The sequence below is a fragment of the Phocoena phocoena genome, chromosome 4, assembly GCF_963924675.1.
Source record: "Phocoena phocoena chromosome 4, mPhoPho1.1, whole genome shotgun sequence".
In the NCBI taxonomy this organism is placed as follows: domain Eukaryota; kingdom Metazoa; phylum Chordata; class Mammalia; order Artiodactyla; family Phocoenidae; genus Phocoena; species Phocoena phocoena.
The window spans coordinates 49,321,031-49,341,926 of NC_089222.1; positions in this window are offsets into that span (position 1 = coordinate 49,321,031).

The window sequence follows — 20,896 nt, forward strand, 5'->3', positions numbered from 1 at the left end:
AGTGACAAGAGTGTAACCAGAGCAACCTGAAAAGGTGAACTTTTTCCAATCAGGTGACAGTTGACTGGCAAGACCAGTTTAGAGAGGAAAAAAGAATGACTACTTAACCCAGCCACTAAGCAGATGCCTTCTGGTTAATATTTAATGTATTACCTGTAGTATTCACTACGTTGATTAGAAATGAAACAATATACATTGTTTTAAACAACAAGCGTGTTGATGTGCTGCTATGTACCAGCCTACTTACTTCATATATCAGTTGTATCAGCATTTAGGCTAAGCTGCTATATCAAAGGGACCCCAAACTACAATGGCTTAAAAGGAGAGAAGTAAGTTTCTTTCTAATGTAACAGTCCAGAATGGAGCAGGCAATCCCAGGCAGGTAGGCAGCTCTGATCTGCAAGGTCATCCAGGGTTCCAGATCCCTCCTAGCTTATTGCTCTGCCATTTCTTAGGGCGTTGTTCTCATCAGTATAGTCAGAGCTGACTCACGACCATCAATCTACTTTCCTGCCCATAGGAAGGGGGAAAAGAAGAAACGGTGAACGGGTAGCTTCCTTTTCTGAACTGCAGATACTTTAAACATAGTTCTGCTCACATTCCATGAGACAGAACCCTAATGGCAGGGCCATATCTAACTCCAGGGGAGGCCAGAAATGTAACCTATTACTGGACGACCATACGCTTAGCCAAAGTTCAAGTCCTTTATTAAAAGGAGAAACGAGAGGAATAGATATTGGGGAGCGATTTGCAGTCTCTGCCATTTTACATCATTTAGCCCTTTCAACACTCCTATACCAGACTTTTTTTTTTTTTTTGCGGTACGCGGGCCTCTCACTGTTGTGGCCTCTTCCGTTACTGAGCACAGGCTCCGGATGCGCAGACTCAGCAGCCATGGCTCACGGGCCCAGCCACTCCGCGGCATGTGGGATCTTCCCGGACCGGGGCACGAACCGTGTCCCCTGCATCGGCAGACGGACTCTCATCCACTGCGCCACCAGGGAAGCCCTGTACCAGACTTTTTTAATGAACAACACATCTGAGGCTGCCAGCAATTAGCCGAAGCACCACTGCAGGAAGTTGCAGAGGTGGAACTCAAACTCAAGTCCATCTGTCTCAAAACCCATCTTCATACTACTATACCATGTACCATGCACCCAATCAATCTTACTCCAACAGAAAAGGCACATGGTAAAGAATAAAACTTATGCCATGTGGTCTTTTTCTTAAAGCCAATGCCTTTTAAAAAAATAACAGGGCTTCCCTGGTGGCGCAGCGGTTGAGAGTCCGCCTGCCGATGCAGGAGACGCGGGTTCGTGCCCCGGTCCGGGAAGATCCCACATGCCGCGGAGCGGCTGGGCCCGTGAGCCACGGCCGCTGAGCCTGCGCGTCCGGAGCCTGTGCTCTGCAACGGGAGAGGCCTCAACAGTGAGAGGCCCGCGTATTACAAAAAAAAAAGAAAAAAGAAAATAACAACACCAACAGAAAGATTTTCATAAGGAAAAGAATATCAGAAACTCCTTTTTCGAAAGTAAAAAGTTGAGGGGAGAGGAAAATTGCAAGGAATTTATTAAAATACCACTATAAACGACACTTGAAAGAATGGATATTTTTTCTTACCACTCTAACGCAATCTATTTTGGTGGTGTTGACCCTAAATTGTACTCATAAGAATAAAAGGGCTCATACGGAACAACTTTCTTACTATTGAATATCCACCATAAGCTGCTGCAGGACAATGTAAAACAGCAATGGTCCTGTTTGGTGCCGTTGATGTACGTACACACACACACACACACACACACACACATCGTTATAAAATAGCATCACTGCAACCCACTAATCTTAAATTCCTAAACACCTGAATGGATCTATGTCATGAGATAAATGCTCGTAGAATAAAAATTTACCACCCCACACATTCATTAAATTTGCGTAAGCATTTTCGAGAAAGGAAGGTTCTGCTGGGGTTGGGGTTTTCCCCCTTCCTTTCCCTCAAGTCAAGAGATATATGTTAGAGTCTACCGCTAGCTCCCTGGCAAATCTCCATTCTTTTCAACCTGACAGACTGTTTGTCAGTTAAACTCCCCCTGTCATGTATCCTCACCACTGCCAACTCATGCACGGAGACCTTCACTTTTACTGCTACCACTTGCACCCTCTGCAACCTTTGTCATTGATCACTGATCCGATCCAGTGCCCACATGTTCTTCAAGTGCCTACACAAGTAATGAGGTACTTGTGGTGTAAAATTAAACTGTCAACTGTCAGCGATTGATAACCACAGTGAGAGCTGACCTAGAACACCTGCACCAGTGGCCAAGACAGGTGTGACATGTTTGATCGCTGAGGCCTGCTAGTCAGCCTGACCCAGTGCTGTCCCTTCATGGACTTGCCTTGCATTTCAGCACCACCCCCCCACAACCGGCTTCCCTGCGTCCCACAGTGAACATCCCCAGAGTGGCGGAAACCACTCTCACAGCCCTTTGGGGCAGCTTGGTCCGAGCGGCCACGAGAGAGCAGATCTCGAGTCAGCAGGTTGGTGTGAAGGGAATCTGGCTTCGAGGTTTTCAAAGGTGGCTTCTGGAGCCAGCCTGGGGTTTTTTCTCCTACGTCCCCCCAATTCCCCTCTGAAAGCAGGTCTTGGTGGCAGGCTTCACACACACGCCCCATCCTCCCTCGACTGGACTTCCCAGGCGTGTGCCAATGCCTGGCAGCAGGGCCTTCCCTTCAGGGCAGGCCCAGAGCAGTCATTTATTTAGAGTCTGGTGGAAGGATGACGCAGCCCTAATGGAACTGCCTTATGGCTCTGAGCATTTGCTTGAAGGCATCTAAGTCGAACTGGCTCACATTCTACTAAAGCACCGTAAACGCAGCCTCTTCCTACTCCTATGTAAGTGAATAACCAGCACAAAGAAAAAACCATGTTCTGCTCTGACTATATCGTTTTTAGCCAGTGCTGTTGCACAGCATTTAAACAAAGTTTTCCTAAGTTTTTATTATTTAAATGTGAGAGATGGGCTTTTTTTAACCTTAAGCAAAAATGCACTTAAATACCTAAAACATCCTTTGTGAAAAATCTGAAAAGCGTGATGGGATTCCCATCCCATTCCACCAGCCCACCCCCACCAAAGAGTTGCGCTATATTAAGTTCATGTGATGAGAAGATAAAAATCTATTAACTTTCTGCTGACCTTATCGACACAGGAATCTCTACAGGCATTACAAAAGCCATATCTCTTCTGACTTTTACATCCAGAACCTCATGCTCCAAAGTCCCAAACCAAATGTAAAATCTTCATGATGAGTGAAACCCTGACACCAATTCAGAGTCTGGGCTTGCTGGCTTGCAGTTGATGGAGGCTCCTCTGGGGCACAGAGTCTGGCCTTTACTTTGCATTTGACTTGAGGGGCTTTTTTTTGCCATATGCTACTGGGGACTCTGAATCAAAACTATTTCACGAGGACCATATGTTACGAGAAACTCATGATGGAAAATGAACGGCAAGAAGTTGCCCCATATCACTGGGTGATGTATTACAAACATAATTAAATCTGAGTAATGTACAATGTTATTTCAGTTAATCATTTCTTTTTTCAATGTAAGCAAGGAAAACATAGCCCAATTTCCAAATGACATACCAAAGTCCAGATAAGCTGAAAGCAAATTGGTGGGAAAGGAATAAAACCAGAGCCGCACAGCATTGTTTAAGCTTCTGTAAAAGGTCTTGGTATATTTGAGATGCGGCGATAGGAAGGTGACAGGAGAGACGGTGTCAATAAGCGGTTTCAAACTCTACTCATTTTCCTTTCAAATCAGCCATGAATTCAGACCAGCTCCCTCTCACAAAGAAGCAGCAAGTCAAAAGACCACTTGTGTGTTGGTTGTTTGGAATTCGAGAGCACGTTTCCCCATAGAAATTTCATTATCAGTAGCTGTTAGGTGCCCAGGCTCGCTCACGAAGACCTATTTAGCCCAACTGTTTCTGAAATTTGGTATTTCTACTCTACCTTTATGGCACTGCTTAGAGGGAGGGTAGAGAATTATTCAATTCAACTCAATTTATTTATTTGGTCCCTACTGTATTTTCCCAGAATGTACCGATGACTGCATCTCCCCAAAGGATATCCCAATTTTGTCTCTTCCCACATAAAGAAATCACTTTCTATTCTGAACCCTCAGGACATTTTATCCATACTCTCTTAACCACTTCCTACCTGAACTGAGCTAATTACTGCTAACTAATTTTTTATTTCCCACATCCAAGCCCTGAATTTGGCAGACTCTCGGTTCATATATGGGAATGGATGATTGAGTAAATAAAGGGATACAATCTGCTGGGGTGGCCAGATATATTTTTTCTCCATCAGTGGCACTGAGAATCATGGGATTTGGCTGAAGAAGAGAGGGAGAGAATAAAACCATGATGTTCACAATGATGAGGATGTTAATAGCAAGTAATATTTACTGTGTGTTTTCCTAGGACATGCACCAGCCTAAGAACTTTACAAGTCTTGATTAATTTACTCCTTACAACAACTCTGTGCGGTAGATAATATGTATATCCCCATTTTACAGATGGGGATACTGCACACAGAGACAGGAAGCAATCTTCCCAAGTTCATACCAATAGTGTAATACTGATAGAGACTTCTGAATACCAGAGTGTATTTGCTAGGTACATGTGCATTAGTGGGAACATCTTCCTACATTCCTCCATAATCTGAAGTTTCTCTCTGCCTTTCTGATCTGCGTTAGAGAAGGAACACCTCAGGTAAAATACTCCACTTCAGTTCTCATTCATGAACCTGAACATAAGCTCTGTGAGAGCAAGGACCTTGTCAGTCTTATTCACAGTACCTCCGGCCTCTAGACCAACAGGTGTGCAACAGATGTTTGCTGGATGAATGAGTCTGGGGTGATGGTAGGGCTAAAGATGGGACTCTGGACTCAGGTTCCCTCTGCAAGTTCCTTGATTTACTAGTCCCATGGGGAAAGCATTCCAAACTTGCACCGTGATAAGAATCATCTGTGGTAATTGATAAACACCTCCTCTCCCTGGAGATTCTGAGTCAGTGGCCAGAGGTGAGGTCCAGGAATCTGTTTTTGTCGATGTGATGCCGCTGAGGTTCGAGACACGCTTCAGGTGGTTCTGAGCTTGGGAACCCCTCCCCAGAGGGTATGCCTCTGGCTCTTGGGACACCCCCTCCATGGCGGTTACAGACATTTGCAAATTATTCCCTAAGAGTGACAAGCACGGTCTCTGGCCACTGCCACCATTTCTTCTAGAAAACTTATATATTATGCTGGACTGCAATACAGAATGGGGCCTTGCACTTCTGCCTCAGCTGACTTCTCTACAGGGTTCTGCAGATCTCAAGCAGGCCTAGGAAAGCTTCCATTCACACATTTTTTTCCCCCGACTCCTGCCCTTTCCAAGCATGCATCCATATCTGCTGAATGAATGAATGATGGAACAAATTCCAATGGGGGCAAAACAAGCAAGCCAGGCAGTTGTAAAGAATGGGAGTGTTTCATAAGCCTCTCTTTGGTGTTGCACGTAGTAGCATATAAAAACAAACAATGACAAACGAATACGTTAACACATCCTGTTTCTATTGCTTTCCTTCTGACTTAAAGAACACTCTTATAACAGCTAACCATCTCTGGGCCTCAGAATCATTATTTAACTTTTAAACAATATTTTATTTTCCTGAGTTATAATGGGATATATTGTGACTTCAGGATCTAAAAGATTAACTTAGCCTTGCAGTTATTGCTCTCTTTCTTTTTCTCATTCTTATTCTCCCCTCTTCCTCCAATCCAACGATCTATGCCCAGAAATCAGTCATGAACATTGATTTTGGTTGGGATAAAAGGCAAATATCTAAAGATGGTAACTGTCTATAATTCTCCTAGAGTCTAAACTTTTTGGCACTATTGAAATTTTGAGAAAGATAATTCTTTGTTGTGGCTGGCTGTCCTGTGCGTTGTAGAATGTTGAGCAGCATCCCTGGCTCCACCCACTAGATGCCAATAGCAACCCCACCCCTAGTTATGACAATCAAAAATGTCCCCAGGTGTTTCCAAAATGTCCCAAGGGGATCACAGTTGCCCCCCCAGTTGAGAACCACTAATCTAGAATGATTTTTTAAAACAATGTACTTTTAACTGAGAGATTAGTCAATATTTGGTACTATGTACAAAGACATATTAACCCATAAAGTTGCTAGAACATCGAACAAAATCATGAACATAATTTTCAAAGAAACTTGATTCAAAAGGGTCACGACTACCCTTTTAGGCATGAGGTTTATTGGACCCCAGGAAGAAGCCGAAATGGAATTTGACATAGCTGAGATTTTACCAAAAAAAATTCAGTTGGGGGAAGAGCAGGAAAACTAACTAAATGTCTCAGTTTTGGCAAAAATATCCAAAGTATAATGCACTTTGCCAACATCTTTGCCCCTGGGTTTTTTTGTAACTTAACGGTAGTTTTAATCTGTATGTTCCCAGTTTCTATAATCCAAAAATCATCAAAATGCTGTTTTATAAGAGTATCTCCTAAGCTTTGATGTCCAAGAAGCCTGGGGACCCTTTTTTATGTGCTTGTTTTCTTTTGAACCAGGAAATTGTGTTTTGCCAAGAGCAAATGGAACTTGAGCCTCAAAAGATTTGAGTTCTGTTTGAAATGTAGTACCCACAAATTCTCCACAAGTTTACAACTTGACAAAATACACGCTCTCACCTTCCCTCAGACCAAATCTCTTCTGGTTCTATTTTAAATCACAGTTAGCAAAATCCTAAATGCCTAAGGATTAGAGAAAAAGAGTTACAAGGCCAAAAAGAAATTCTGACACAACACCCTTCTGGGTTGGATTCACGATCAAAATGCTATCCAAGGTAAGAGAAGATGAGAGAAGCTAAATGGGAAGAAGAGAGAGAAAGGGGGAGAGAGAACTCAACTAAGTAACAAGTTCTTTGACTTTCCCCAGGACCAAATCCAGCAAGCAAGACATTACATCAAAGTTAAATTGTTTACATATTAGATGACCTGTCCATTTTTTTCCTTACCATTGATTTCCACAGTACAAAAATATTATTTCAGTGGCAAGGATGTAAACCTTATTCATAACAGGATTTCAACCACATCCTGAGAACGAAGCATCTCTTCAGATAGTGTGCCCTCATTTATATTGAAGTCATGCTGGTTTTATTTGTCAGTGTTTGTTGAGGGGGTCACAATCTCAGGAAGCAGGAGATGGCTCATCAAAGCCTCTCTGCAAGCCCCTACTACTCATCAATTAGACAGTACCTTGTTTTTAACATCAGGACGGAAATGCATCTCCTATGACCCATTGTTAGAAGCTTCCTTCTGTCTTCAAGTTTTTTGGAAGGAGCACTCAGGACTCGACTTCTTTTTTCCAATAGGTAATTGTCACTAATTAATGCTCCAGTTGCATTCAAGAATGTGGACCTGTGACCCTCAGTAATCTGGGCCTGTATCTCTGGCCTTGGAGCAAGGACACTGTAGTCTCCGGACACTACCCACGGGGCCAGGTCACAGACACAAGGCTTCCCGCTGAGTTCCTGAGCTGGCCTCACTCTGCTTCAAAGCCTGTGAGTTCAGTGGGCAGGCTGACTTCAAGGACAATGTGGCATCTGGCCAGTGATTGCCCTCTGAGGTGAGGAGGTCTCTTCTCTGAAGGTATAGAGAGATTTTTACAGAAGCCCAGGTCTCTAGTTGTATTCATTCCACATCCATTCACTGGGCTCCTGGCTCTGTGCCAGGCTCTCTCCCAGGCACTGAGGAAAAATGAATGAAACAGAGTATCTGGTAGCAAGGAACTAGGATCAAGCTCAGCCCCTTGTTAAAATATTCTTCTAAGTATAACTAGACAAGTCGGTCTTAGTTTCCTTTTCAGATCTAATGGGATAAGAAAATGGTGCTTGTGATTTTCTTACTTATAAAAACTGATCAGCCTATATAGCCATTGATTCATCTCATTCCTCCATAAGATTCTTCATTTACTTTCCCTTCTCTTCCCATCCTTCCCTTCCCTTAATTTCAACCTCTCTCTCTCTCTCTCTCTCTCTCTCTCACACACACACACACACACACACACACAAACTAAAGCATAGGAATTTCTGATGAGCATATATTCACCATGACTTCAGGAGACAAAAATATATATATATATATATAATATATACACACATATATAAAACTTTATATCTGTATCTATATGTATATATATACACACTCCCATAACCCTCAATGAAGCACTAGATTATAGAGGATGCCCTCCCATACTCCTCTTTCACTTAAAGAGAGTGTTATGTTTCCTCTAGTAGTAAATCTTTCTCCAGAATCAAGGCTAAGAACTACCCTTGTGCACAAGCGCCACTGGATTCATTTCAAATCAATAAGAGCAACACAAACAAATGCCCAACATTAAAAAAAGAAAAAGCAACCTCTAAACCTCAAAATAGATGAACAAAAGGCTTGGTGCTTACTTTGTAAAACAGTCTTCACGTTACCGATATTGGATTCCTTTCGATAATTCCTTCCCATGTTTCTTTCAAATGTTTATAGCAGTTTGATTTCCACAGTTCAAGAACATATCGCTGCTTGAGAAGTAAGGGACAAACACGTATTTTGTAATCATGCAGCCCTAAATGATAGAAACAAATCTGCCAGCTAATGAGCAGTGTGCCTTTCACAATTCTTTTTGGCTTGTACCGATGTGTGCAACCACTCTGGAAAGATACCACCGCTCAGTGCCTGGAAAGACCCAAGAGCTGGGCTGCCAAGTTCATATCTTTCTCCTCCCATGATGTGGCAAGTTATTCAACCTCTCTGTGCCTCAGTTTTCTTATCTGCAAAATGGTGGGTTTAATAACCATAGATTGGATGAGTTCACATCTCTCAAGTTTTCAGAAAGTTTCTGACCCATAGTGTAGGCACTGTACAAGTCTAAGGAACCGTATACGTGTTTATAAAACACACTGGCTTGCACAAATATCCGACCCTCTATTTAACCAAAGGAAAGGCAGGCTAGAGATATATTAGGAATATAAGTTGTTACCGTGGCTTAACTTTCTCAATATGCCCTTTATCACCATGTTCAGGTCTCCCCTAGCCAGCTATAAAGTTAACACAAGAACCTGTCATTTATTCATCACAGTATCCCCCCATTTGGCCCGGGATAGTGCTTTATACATAGGAGACCCGTGATAATACGAGCTGGATGAACAAACACATGATTTTGATTCTTCATTTCGAGGCTGAATTAAAAGTTAGTTCTACTAGCATTTTTACCACAAGTACTACTGAGATTCCTTATATACTAGTGGTAAAATGTTTCCTTATTAATTTGCTTGAGAAATGTATAATGAACTCAGTATGCCTTGTTCAGCTTTTTCTACTTGCTAAAAAATAAGTAAACATCCATAAAATCACCCCCCCACACACACATACCTGCCAATGATCCATAGAGATGGACCACTTCATACCATTATGTTCATAATCCAGTTCTTTCTGGAAATCCTAACTTCAGGGAACCTAATTTGGTGGCCAGGAGATATTCCACTGTCATCTTAAAAGATGTTAGTTTTTTGGGTTTTGGTGCTTGTTTGTTTGTTTTTTTCAATTGCAACTCAAACAACGAATCCTCCAAAGTTGGTTACATTCACTCTGCAAAAGTGCTGAGTTAATCTTTGTTCTTTAAAGTAAATACAAGCATTTCTTGGACAAGATACCATCAACTTTAATTTTATTTTTCTCACATAAACGTTAACCTAGAACTAAACAGATAATTTCCTTCTGTCACACGGCAATTCCACTGTGATGGAACAAAGTGTTATCTTAAGTTTCACAGAGCAATTGTTCAATAATTCCTGTTGGTGGCTCCTTTCCAAATCTTCTAGAATGGCCCAGCCTCCCAGTCCTTGAAGCTGGGGGGCGTGGGTGGGGTGTGTCAGTCAAGGGCTCAGGTTCTCCCCCAAGACCAGCTCCTGCTCATGAGGTCGACACCCGAAGCCCGCTGTCTGTTTGATGACAATTGCTAAGAAATCTCTAAACCTTGAAAATATACAAAGGGAGTTGGAGGCAGCAGGAAAAGCTCCATGTCCTCCAGGTTTGGTAAATTAAATTATTAGGAAGTTTGGAGAAGAAGAGACGGGGGGCTTAGAGAAAGAAATTCATCCCTTGAAGCTGAAAAGCAGCACCAACACCAGTCCCGTCTCAAGTTCAAAGAATTCTGCCTCAACACAAGAAAATATTGTTCCAACCTATACAACCTAACCGCTGCTAAAAAAAAAAAAAAAAACCTCTTTACAAAGCCATCCTTTAGAATCAGGCTAAGTAATCTTTTTAGGTAGACTGCCCAGAGAAGGAGGAAAACTCTGATACATGTTTTTCCATCAACTTCATCCTACAAGATGAAATAAGTTTGTTGAACCTCAGACGCACAGAGCCTTGAGCCTGTTTGGGAAACCAAATCTGCTTAAGACACTATTCAGTAAAATTTAAGAATTAAAATGAGTACAGAATTGCTTAATAATCAAGTCTCTATTCTCCACCTCCTGATAAGGCTTGAAGACCAGTCATCCAACAGAAAGCAGGGTTAGGTCCCTATTTTAACTTTATTTTCTTCCCCCTCCCCCAATACTAGCAGCAATTTGTCAAACCCAATACATTTTTTGAAGATGTGGGAGTGGCTTTCTTCCCCCCCCAACAAAAAAGTCCAGAAAATCCAGACTTTTTTGATTAAAAGACAAATAGGGAAAATGTTAACAGAGGCAAGACCATGGGTAATTTTTTAGGTATTTCTGTATTCTTTATAATCTTCATGATGAAAATGAATTGTTTGCATAATGAGTATAGGTGTTTGTATGTGAGGCCGCGAACAGGGTGAGGTTTGTCTTCTTGGTCTGACTTCACTGTTTACATAAATCACCTGTGCATCTTGTTAAAAATTCAGGTTCTAATTCAGTAAGTGTGGAGTGGGCCTAACAGTGTGCATTTCTAACAGACTCCCAAGTGATGCCCTGTTGCTGGTCCACGGACTACACTTTGAGTAGCAAGACTGTGGCTTCCTCGGATTAAAAGCTACCCCTGGTGCCTTCTCTCCTGCCATGACAAATGAGGTTAATAAACTTGACCCCAAAATTTCAGAGGCAACAACCAAAGACAGAATACCAAAAAACTGAAATGGCTTATAGATTACCACTGGTTTTCCTCTTCTTCGAAGAGCTTTGGTTTGTTAAGATAAGACTTGTCCCTCCACCTCATATGAGCCAGAATGTAGTGGCTAATGGGAGGAAAAGGACCACGCAAGGAACGGATTCATACACATTATGGTTCTAGCCTAAGAATGGGCAGCCCACCTGACAAAGTCTAGGCTGGTCATTTAGAATCACGTGGAGGGTTTAAGCCCTGAAAGGCTGAACCTTGCCTGGTCCCGGAACACTTCTTGGAACACCTCCCTCCTTTCTCCGGTCTAAGGTGGTGGCTTTGCACTCTCGCAGCCTTGCTCCTTGCCCCTCAGCCCCCTCGCCCTGAGCTCTTTCCCAGCTCTCTCCTCCAAAATACTCCTCGCCCCATGGCTCCAGGCTTTTCTTCTGCACTTCCTAAAGCTCCATCTCCTGTTCAGTGCCATCAAAATGAGAAAACGATTTCATATCTATCGTCTCGTTTAGTTGTTACAGTATGCCTGTGGCAGATTATTAATCCCATTTTAGAAATGAAGAAATTTCAACATAGAAACAATAAGAGACTTGCCTAAAAGGGCCCAACACATAGGTGACAAGACCAGTCTGAACTACACACACACACACACACACACACACACACACACACACACACACTTCCCGATATCTTGTTTGCCCTTCAGGTCTGGGCTAAAGCAGCCCTTACTCAGGTAATGAGGGCAGTGTGGACACAGGGGTGTGCTGAGGATCTGCAGGTGAGTCTGTATGACCTTAAAAGAACCTGAGGGGAAAAGGGGCAAGAAAGGAGACTGAAGAGGACGTGGGGAGCCCTCCTCAGGGTGCAGCATGGTCTCAGCACCACACTGACATGCATCATCTCAGCATCTAACCAGAAAACGGAGTCCCTGAAGACATTTGGGCATCAACCTGCATGAAGACGACTGTGGAGAGCAGGAGTGAGGGGCGCCAGAAGTAGAGACCAAGAGAGCCAGGAGACCAGATCATATTTCAGCGCTGCCCATTCTCCTTCCATATAATTTGTCAACCTTAACCAGTCGCTACTTCAGTTCACTGTATCAACAATAGAAAGGACGAAATCCAGCGGGTAGCACTAGGTTATCAAACAACTAAGTGAACTACAGCCTGGCTTCTACCCACTGAAATGTAATTGACCTAAAAACATCAAAGCTATTCTGGTTTAGTAATATTACTTTACAGTTTGCTTCCCCACTGCATGTGAGACATAGAGTATAAATCCATTAGATATTTGTTCAGTAATGACAAATAAATGAGCATTTCTCACAGAAGATAACGAACTCTAACACAGACTGTACCGTGGGCTCAAGCATTTTAGTTAAAAGCCACTGTCCCCTCAGAGGAAGGACGGTTGTTTCTTCTACTTAATAGCAGCATTTTGTTAAAGCTGATAATCTCTCACCAAACATAAAAAAAAAAAAGAAGAAGAAGAAAAGGAAGTCTGCTCTTTCTCTAGTTAAGAGAATCAGCTATAAAAGCCAAACCAGATCTGAGCCAATAAGAGCTCCCAGCCTGCAAAATATGGTGGAATGTTCACAGTTAATTTTGCTGCCATTTGTGCCTGAATTTATTGTGGTTTAGAAAAAGTAAATTGCGAGGCTAACACAGCCCTGGTTCAGGAGTCCACCAGCGGCGGTGCATCACCAGTCAGGCTGGATATTTAGTGCCTCCGTGCTGAGAAGGCTGAGGAGAGAGCCAGGGGAGGGATTACTGCTCCATGCTGCCCATAAATCACCCGAGCACTGCACACAGCCCCACATCTCACAAATAAGGCTAGGCTGGCAACGTGTCACTGCTACACAAAAGGAAGGAGAGACCTGGATGTCTTTGGCCCGCCTGGTCCTTCCCCTCCTACGTGCTCATAAAACAGGAAGCATCTCAAGGTTTGCTGTCACACCTCTTCCCTCACCTTCCTGTTCTCACTTTGCCTGGGGAGGAGATTGGGCATCAGGAACCTAGTGGTTTTAGCCAAGGCAGGTCACCACCAACCCCTAATGCCAAAGTCACTTCTCACTCGTTAACTTAGGCAACACGGGCCTCACCCTCGCTGACTGACCTTCCCCCCAACCAAAGACGATAAATCAAGGGGACCCTCCACCCTCAGGTGTCTAGTGACTGCCAAATAAACATCTGGATAGCCCTAGTCACTTCTTCCTGCCCAAGACTTTTCAGAATATGAAAATCAGGTTTTTTTAATTGTTTATAAAAACGAACTGGCTTACCCTTTTATAACCTGCATAAACATCTAGGAGGTGCTAGTCATAAATGTATAGACGATGAGAACCATTGGACCCGTAAGGCTAAAGTGAAAAACATCACCCTGGTGTCCCCTGCAGCGGAACCAGCCCTTCATGTCCTAAGACAGTCATCAACACAATTCCTGAAAACAATAGCGGCTTCTTGTTTAAAATGGAACTGCACCTGCTAGAATAACGTGTCAACAAACAATTGCTTTGTTTTTCATATTAGCCATCCAAGCTGAAGCAATGGGACTTCCTGAAGTGAATACTGGAAGACTTATTCTTAGAAGGGGACAAAATTCTCATTTTAACACAAGGCTCAGAGGGGCCCAATGATGGTCATCTTCCTTCCTTCTTTTGTACTCCTCGGTGTTCATCTTATTTGGTTTTCAACAGGTTTGTTTCCATTGCAACTCTCTAGCTTCCAATGCCCACGGTGCCATATTTGGCAAGTACACTTATTTCTGCTTCCTATCTATGAATGATGAAGGGCTTTAATTGCTGTTCCACCATTTCAACCAGTTCTCAGAAGATTGCCCTCATCTGTTGAAAGACTTGGGATTAAAGCCTGATGAAAAATTCTTTGCCAAATGTTCAATCATTGCTAAATCATTCTGCTCTTTCAATTTCGCAGTCCAATTATGATGTCTGCTTTCAGCTTTTCTATCGCCATCTGATGCTTGTCTGTTGATCGAGTTGGGACACTCTTAAAAGGAATTATTTTGGTAGAATAAGGTGCTTGGTTATGATTAAGTGTTTTAAGTGACTCGGCCAAGGTTGTCTCCATGAGCTCAGGAAGTAACCACAGCCAAAACACCCTAGTTGGGGGGCAATATGAAAGGCAGAGAACATCTATTATTACCTTTATCAAGGCGCAGCCAGACACCAGGCTCATGGGAGCAAGCAAAGTTTCTGGCCTCCTTCACCATAGATCCTAATGCAGCCCGGGCCAGTGACAAGTACTTAACAAGGACTTGAGATCTAGCTTGTTTTGTGTGTGTGTCTTTGTTTTCTCTTCTATAGAATGGAAGGAGATAGAAGGCTAAATACAATGATTTTACACCATCTTGAAAATGAAAAAGTAACATGAAAAATAAAGCCTAGTATAGGAGAGAGGGTTCAGAGCTTAAAGTCTACATTCAAAGAGCTGTGTGATCTTGGGAAAGTCACTTCACCTCTCTGAGCCTCAAATTCCAAATCAATGAACAGTTGCTGTGGGCTAGCTGCTTTCAAAATTCCTTTCAGCTTAGAAAGCCTAGGATTTCTACTCTAAAGATCCAGCCTTGTAAAGGAATTAAAATAAAGTAGCCCAGCATATCAGGTGGTATGGAAGAATTTTTGTATTAATTTGAAACTTTGCTCCATCTGACATTTCTTAACTTCTTAATTTACGTTAAGTTCTCCGTACTTCAGTTTCCTAATCTATAAAATGGGCATATTAATAGCATCTACTCCATTGAATTGTGGTGAGAATTAAGTGTATTAATACACGTAAGCTCGTAGAACAATTCCTGGCATGCAGGAAGTACTCCATAAATGTTAGCCATCAGAAATCACAATAGTAGTAGTTGTAGAATAGCTGTTTGATTCATTTGATTGTTTATAAATGTTTTTGAAAAATAAACAACCTTGAGAGGAGTTGTTTATTGTGCCCTCCTCAGATTGCTTATAAATAGGTGTCTAGAGTATCTGCACTGCTAAAGCTGCTCTGTCACTGTCAAACACCACCATTACCTGCTGGCATTGACATATGAGGTAAGACTGACAAGAGATGGGACATTGGCCATCAAGTTTAAAAGCTAACAATTTGAGCTTCAAGCACTCCAAACCCTTTTCCTCCATACTAAGTATTTTGTGTTGTCACACAAATTCCAACAGATCCCCACCTCGCGCCACCCACCCCGAAAAAAAGGGCCTGCACAGCTTCTGCCAATAGTCAGTGCATTCTTAAAAGAAAGGGGTCGGACTAACCTAACTTCCAGGCCTAAGACTCTATGTATCTAAGACCCTGCTTACTTGTGGGCCATATGCTGAAAATAGATGTTATTTTCAGACTAAGCAAAAGTAGACAGCTCTGTGATTGATACTCTTTGAGCACCCACCCCAGTACCTCTCATTAAGCATATCCACTTGCACCTATGCGCAAAGATTATATCACCATATTCTGGAAACATTTTTGTCAGCATGAATAAGTTAGCTAAATGTCAGTGGGAGTTAGTTAATCTGATTACATGACTATTACCGTTCATTTATGGAGCTCCTATTGTGTGCCTGGCACTGCACTGGCTCCAGAGTTTCAAAGATAAGATCAAACTCTCATAAAACCAAGCCATACTCTTGCGGACTCTCAGACAGTATAACGGAATAGTTAAGAGCATAGGCTCTGGGGTCAAACTGCCCGGGTCATGGTCGCTAGAAGGAAGGATGGCAGGTAATTCATAAAAAAATTTTTCACTTCAGAATCTTTTCCCAATTCAGTTCTGCTTCCAGACGGAGATTACTTACTGAGCCAAAGACCCGATGAAAAGAGTAAGTCAGAACTAAAACCCAGAACTCTTCTTTCACATATATTTGTGGCACAGAGAACCAGGAAGGGAGTTACATGAAGCATGGATCATTGAGACCTGTCAAGTCACAAGGCAGTTTAGACACGAAGCCCCTTACCTGGTCTCTTCATTACCAGGTGGCATGGTCAACGGAGTCCTGGTTAGCTGTTTGCATTCTCAACACCTGGTCATTCTAGACTGAACCTAGAAATCCACGTATAAATCCAGATGATGGTTTGTGCAAACAGACAAAAATAATATGGAAAATGTGTGATAGTTACAATACACCAAAACTGCCCTTGTTTGTGTATTCCAATTCAATGTGCTCTCTTAACAAAATGATAATGTTTCACAATAACAGGATTAAGTATTACTGAAGAATGAGAACTTTCTAAACCTACAAAATTTTCATTGAACAAGCAATTAATCAATTCTAGGGATTTGATGATTTCCATAAAAATCAAACCCAGCAACAACCCAGATTCTCATCCAATAGAAAATATAGATTAATGTTTGAACTGTGTGTTGAAATATCTTTATTGGAGGGTTTGTGGCTCGTATTTTCTAGATACATATACATTGAATTAGGATGACTCGGGGCATTTCCATTTATAAGTTCATAAAATTTAATTCTCCTCCACCTATCCTCCTTGCCTTTTAAAAAGTCGTCTAGAAACACAACAAAATAAAACACAAACACCAATTTTTAGGCAGAAAACATGCTGTGTCCCCTGAAACACAAATGGGCACACACACACACGCAATTCCTCTGGCCCTTCCTTTAGTGTAACAGAAAGATTATCCCTTGACATATTTCCCACTCCTTTCTTCAAGCCTTCTCGTTCCTTCCCCAAGCTGCTCATTCCAACACTGCCTTTAACTCTGATGACTCTTATTAAACACGACTCCTTAATGACCATCAATCTATTATGCTATGTACTTCACCTCCACTGACACATCTGATCCCATTATGTGCCTGACCTTTAATGGTCATCAAATCAAAGTCATTCCGGTCAGTTCAGTCTGGGCTTGACACATGCCCAGGTCACAGAGGTGAGGGCACAGGGGCCTAGCAGACCACGCTACCCTGCCCTTCCCTTCACACCTTCGTCAATAGAATTTCACACCTGGGAAACTGCCAGGTCTCTGCCTGGCTTGAATAAAACGCCCCTCCTTTTACAGAAAGCTGAAATAAGTAATTACACACATGCTGACCAGCACTGGCTTTTATATAACTGGTGCATCTCCACCAGTCTGACATGCTGCCCTCTTTGATATTTCTGTTGAAAAGCCTTTGGTTGGAAAGCAAAGACTGATGGGGCAGCCTTCTAGAAAATGCCATGCACTCCACACTAGCAGAGAGTCCCTGGAAGATCCTCCAAGAAAGAAAACTGAAGGACGACTTGAGGATTGCCACAGCGATGCCGCCAAAGGGGCGGCACCTTCCAGTGAAAGGTGAACCCATGGAAAAGTCCGGGTTCACAGACCTGTCTGCTACCCTCTGATAGGAGCAGCTGTTTGGGCTGCTCTCCCTCAGAGCCATTTGCTGAAAAACACTCCCACTCAACCTAATGAGGCAGCCATTTATAAAGCAGCCTCTTCCGGCTCTTGGGGCCTGGTCATTGTTACTCAGCCCTAGGCCTTCCCTGGTGGTAAACATGGCACTGTTTTCCCAGACCAAACATGGACCGTCCCGCGAGGTAGCCAGACACACTGTCTGGTGTGCACAAACATTTCGACTTTTGACTGGACGGCTCAACCTGCCAGTGTCTTCCCCTTGCTTTACTTTACTAATGCGTGTGTATTTTTACCAGCCCCTCTGGGAAAACGGCCCTGCTTTATGGCAACTTGTCCCTGACAAGGAATTTCTCATCAAGATTGAAATCTCTGACCATCCCCAAAGTGCCCAACCCTTCTGAGTTTCAGAGCTCAGCGTTGAGCAGGTTCATCCTTGAAAAGAACTCTGCCTTTTTAGGAAACAGGACTGTAGTTTCTTTAGAGCGGTGATGAACAAAAGTCCACGCGGAGTCGCCAAAGGCAATTACGAACACTTGGTGTGTACTGAATTAATAGCGGAGTGAATTCTTAGAAGAGTAATGTTTTACTTAGATCTTTTTTCTAATTTCTGGATTCTCTGTTTTCCAATTGAGTTCTCATTATCTGATTTTCTTCCTCACACCTCCTCCAGAAAATACTGATCTGAGATGATAAAATACATCTTCTATTTACTCGCTCTCACTCTTTGCCAGGTTAAAGCTATTTTCACAACAGTTTTCTCTTTTTACCAGGCTCTTAAGCCTTACCTATTATATACTAAGTGTATTAATATTAAAAGTCATAACTAGGGCCTCAAAAGCAACCCACCCCTCTAATGAGTGTCTCAGGTATAGGGCTGAAGCAAGGTCAGTTCCCTGAAAAATATGAAGTTTCACTGTGTGAGAAATGGGAACACAAATAATAAATCAGAAGAAAAGACTTTGATCCCATTATCATCTTTCATCTGAAAGACTGAAATTCACAGTCTTTCCACAAATCACTTCACTTGCTATTAAATGTCCTCTGAAAGACTCTAAATGTCTTCTAAATTGAAGTTAATTGTGAAGAAGGATACGCTCAGGTGATCTATCATTAGACTCAGTGAAAATATTTGGCAATGCAAGCCTCATTTCATCTGAGAATCTCAAGCCAATTCACAAGCGATCAGAGCTTATTCCCGTACTAGGAAGGGTAATCAGAAGCTCAGAGCATAAGATAAATACCGACTTCCCATTTCAGACAATTCAAATTGATTATTAAAAAAATTCCCCATCCCAAAACTAGCATATTGGAAAAAATAGCATAAGCTATTATTTGGTATGTAACAGCTATTTATCAATTCTGTTTCCAAAATCTCGTTTTATTCATAAGTTTATGTACATAAGTGATGATTACAAAGAGCAAACATACTCTTAATTTTTTCCTGAGATTTTTTTCTCCTTGGATCAAAATTAGAGTATCAGAAAGAATTCAGATAAGCCAGACACAGGACTGATACGTTTATAAAATTCACTATATCTTCTTGCCTTTGTTGTGTAGTTTATCCTCAAGCCCCAAACCTGAAGACCCATCTCTATTTTCATTGACTATATTGTATTAGAAAAATTTCCCTGGCACTGTGTATTTTCAGTATAAATTTCTCTGTGTCTGCCTGGCATAAGCTGACTTTGCCCAGTTAAACAGTTAATAATAATTGGGAGGGGTGGTAAGTGGATATCCTGTTGCTTTAACACGCATTCACCCTCAAGGTAGCTAATGGTGAGTTTGGCAAGTCACAAAGTCTTAGAAACTATCACATGTATAACTACACCTCTCCCTTGCACTCACCAAAACGGCCTTCACTGGTCCTGTTAGATGCCTGTGCTGAACTGCTCTGCAGTGAGACTTCCTGCCCAGGGCCAGCCCTCCACTCCAGCCTTCCTCTCCCTCTTCATCCTGATAGCAGCAATTTCAAGTTGTAAAGGATTAAACAGCTGTCCCTTTCCTTTACACATAAAGCACACCTGGTTTCTAGGAACAGGCTTCAGAGTTGCATTTTTTGCCTGATGATGTCAGAAATGTTGAGGACTTCAGAGATTGTGTATGTCTATTCTCTGTCCCCTAACAATCCTATGTAAATTTTAAGATTTCTGGGACTTCCCTGGCAGTCCAGTGGTTAAGGCTCTGAGCTTCCACTGCAGGGGTCACAGGTTCGATCCCTGATCAGGGAACTAAGATCCCACATGCTGCGGGGCACGGCCCCCCAAAAAAAATTTTTTTAAGATTTCTCTTTTTCCTCTTCCATCTTATCCTTGCTTCTCTCACTTCCGGTCTCTCAAATAAGTTGAATTTTTCCCTTTCTCTGTTCTCAGTATGTCTCCATAAACATCTTGACGTTGTGAGCACACAGACACACACACACACACACACACATCACAATGCTATATAAGGGTTATGTGACTGTTCAATGTGTCACTAAAATTGCTGATATCGGTCTGTATTTGCGTCACCTTAAAGGAGGACCAATCAATTAACCCTTTTAAGTTCTACTTATAACGAGTTACGGCAGTCAAAAAAATGATGCACAATCCTTTAAACAATACTAATGTGTTCTTGTGAAAGGATGCATTGACAGTTTTACAAGACTGGAGTCTAGTGAAAGCAGGCGTACACAGCCCCACAAAAATGGCACTGCACCATGAGGTCTGAACGGAGATGCGAAAGTCATTTCATATGTTTGGCATTTGCAGAAACTCTGAGAAGCAAGGCAAGAGTGAAAAGCGATCTGCTGCCAAGATACAAGCACAGCTATTAGCCTTCTCACTCTTCGCATGGCCACACCTGAAACTGATACGGAGTGATGTCACCTAACAGTTTAATTAACGCTTTTCCACGCTGCATTACATACACATTGGCATGAGCCGGGCATAGGAAAAATACTTAGATGGAGTGGTACGTAAGTTGTAGTTTAATCAAAGATGGAAATGTTATTTTTTAAATAACATTTAAAATTTGTTGTTCCTCACAGGTGAAAAACAAATTCAAGCACTGCAATTTCAATCGAAGGTGGAATGTAATCGTGGGATCCTAATGATAGAAGATTCTAACGGCAGCATTTGCAACTAAACTCTTAGAAGCAAATGAAATAATTCATACTTCTTTTCTGGGCCACACCCTCCTCTTAATTTTTGTTTCCTGCTGTAGTTTAGACCAGCCTTTGTCCTTTCAAACATTAACTTGTGAGATAAACTAATGGCTCTCTCAATCACCCTTTACCATAAAGCACTTATAAACAAGGGCCATTAGAAAATCAGCAGAGAGGACAGGAGTGAATTTACAGTTCC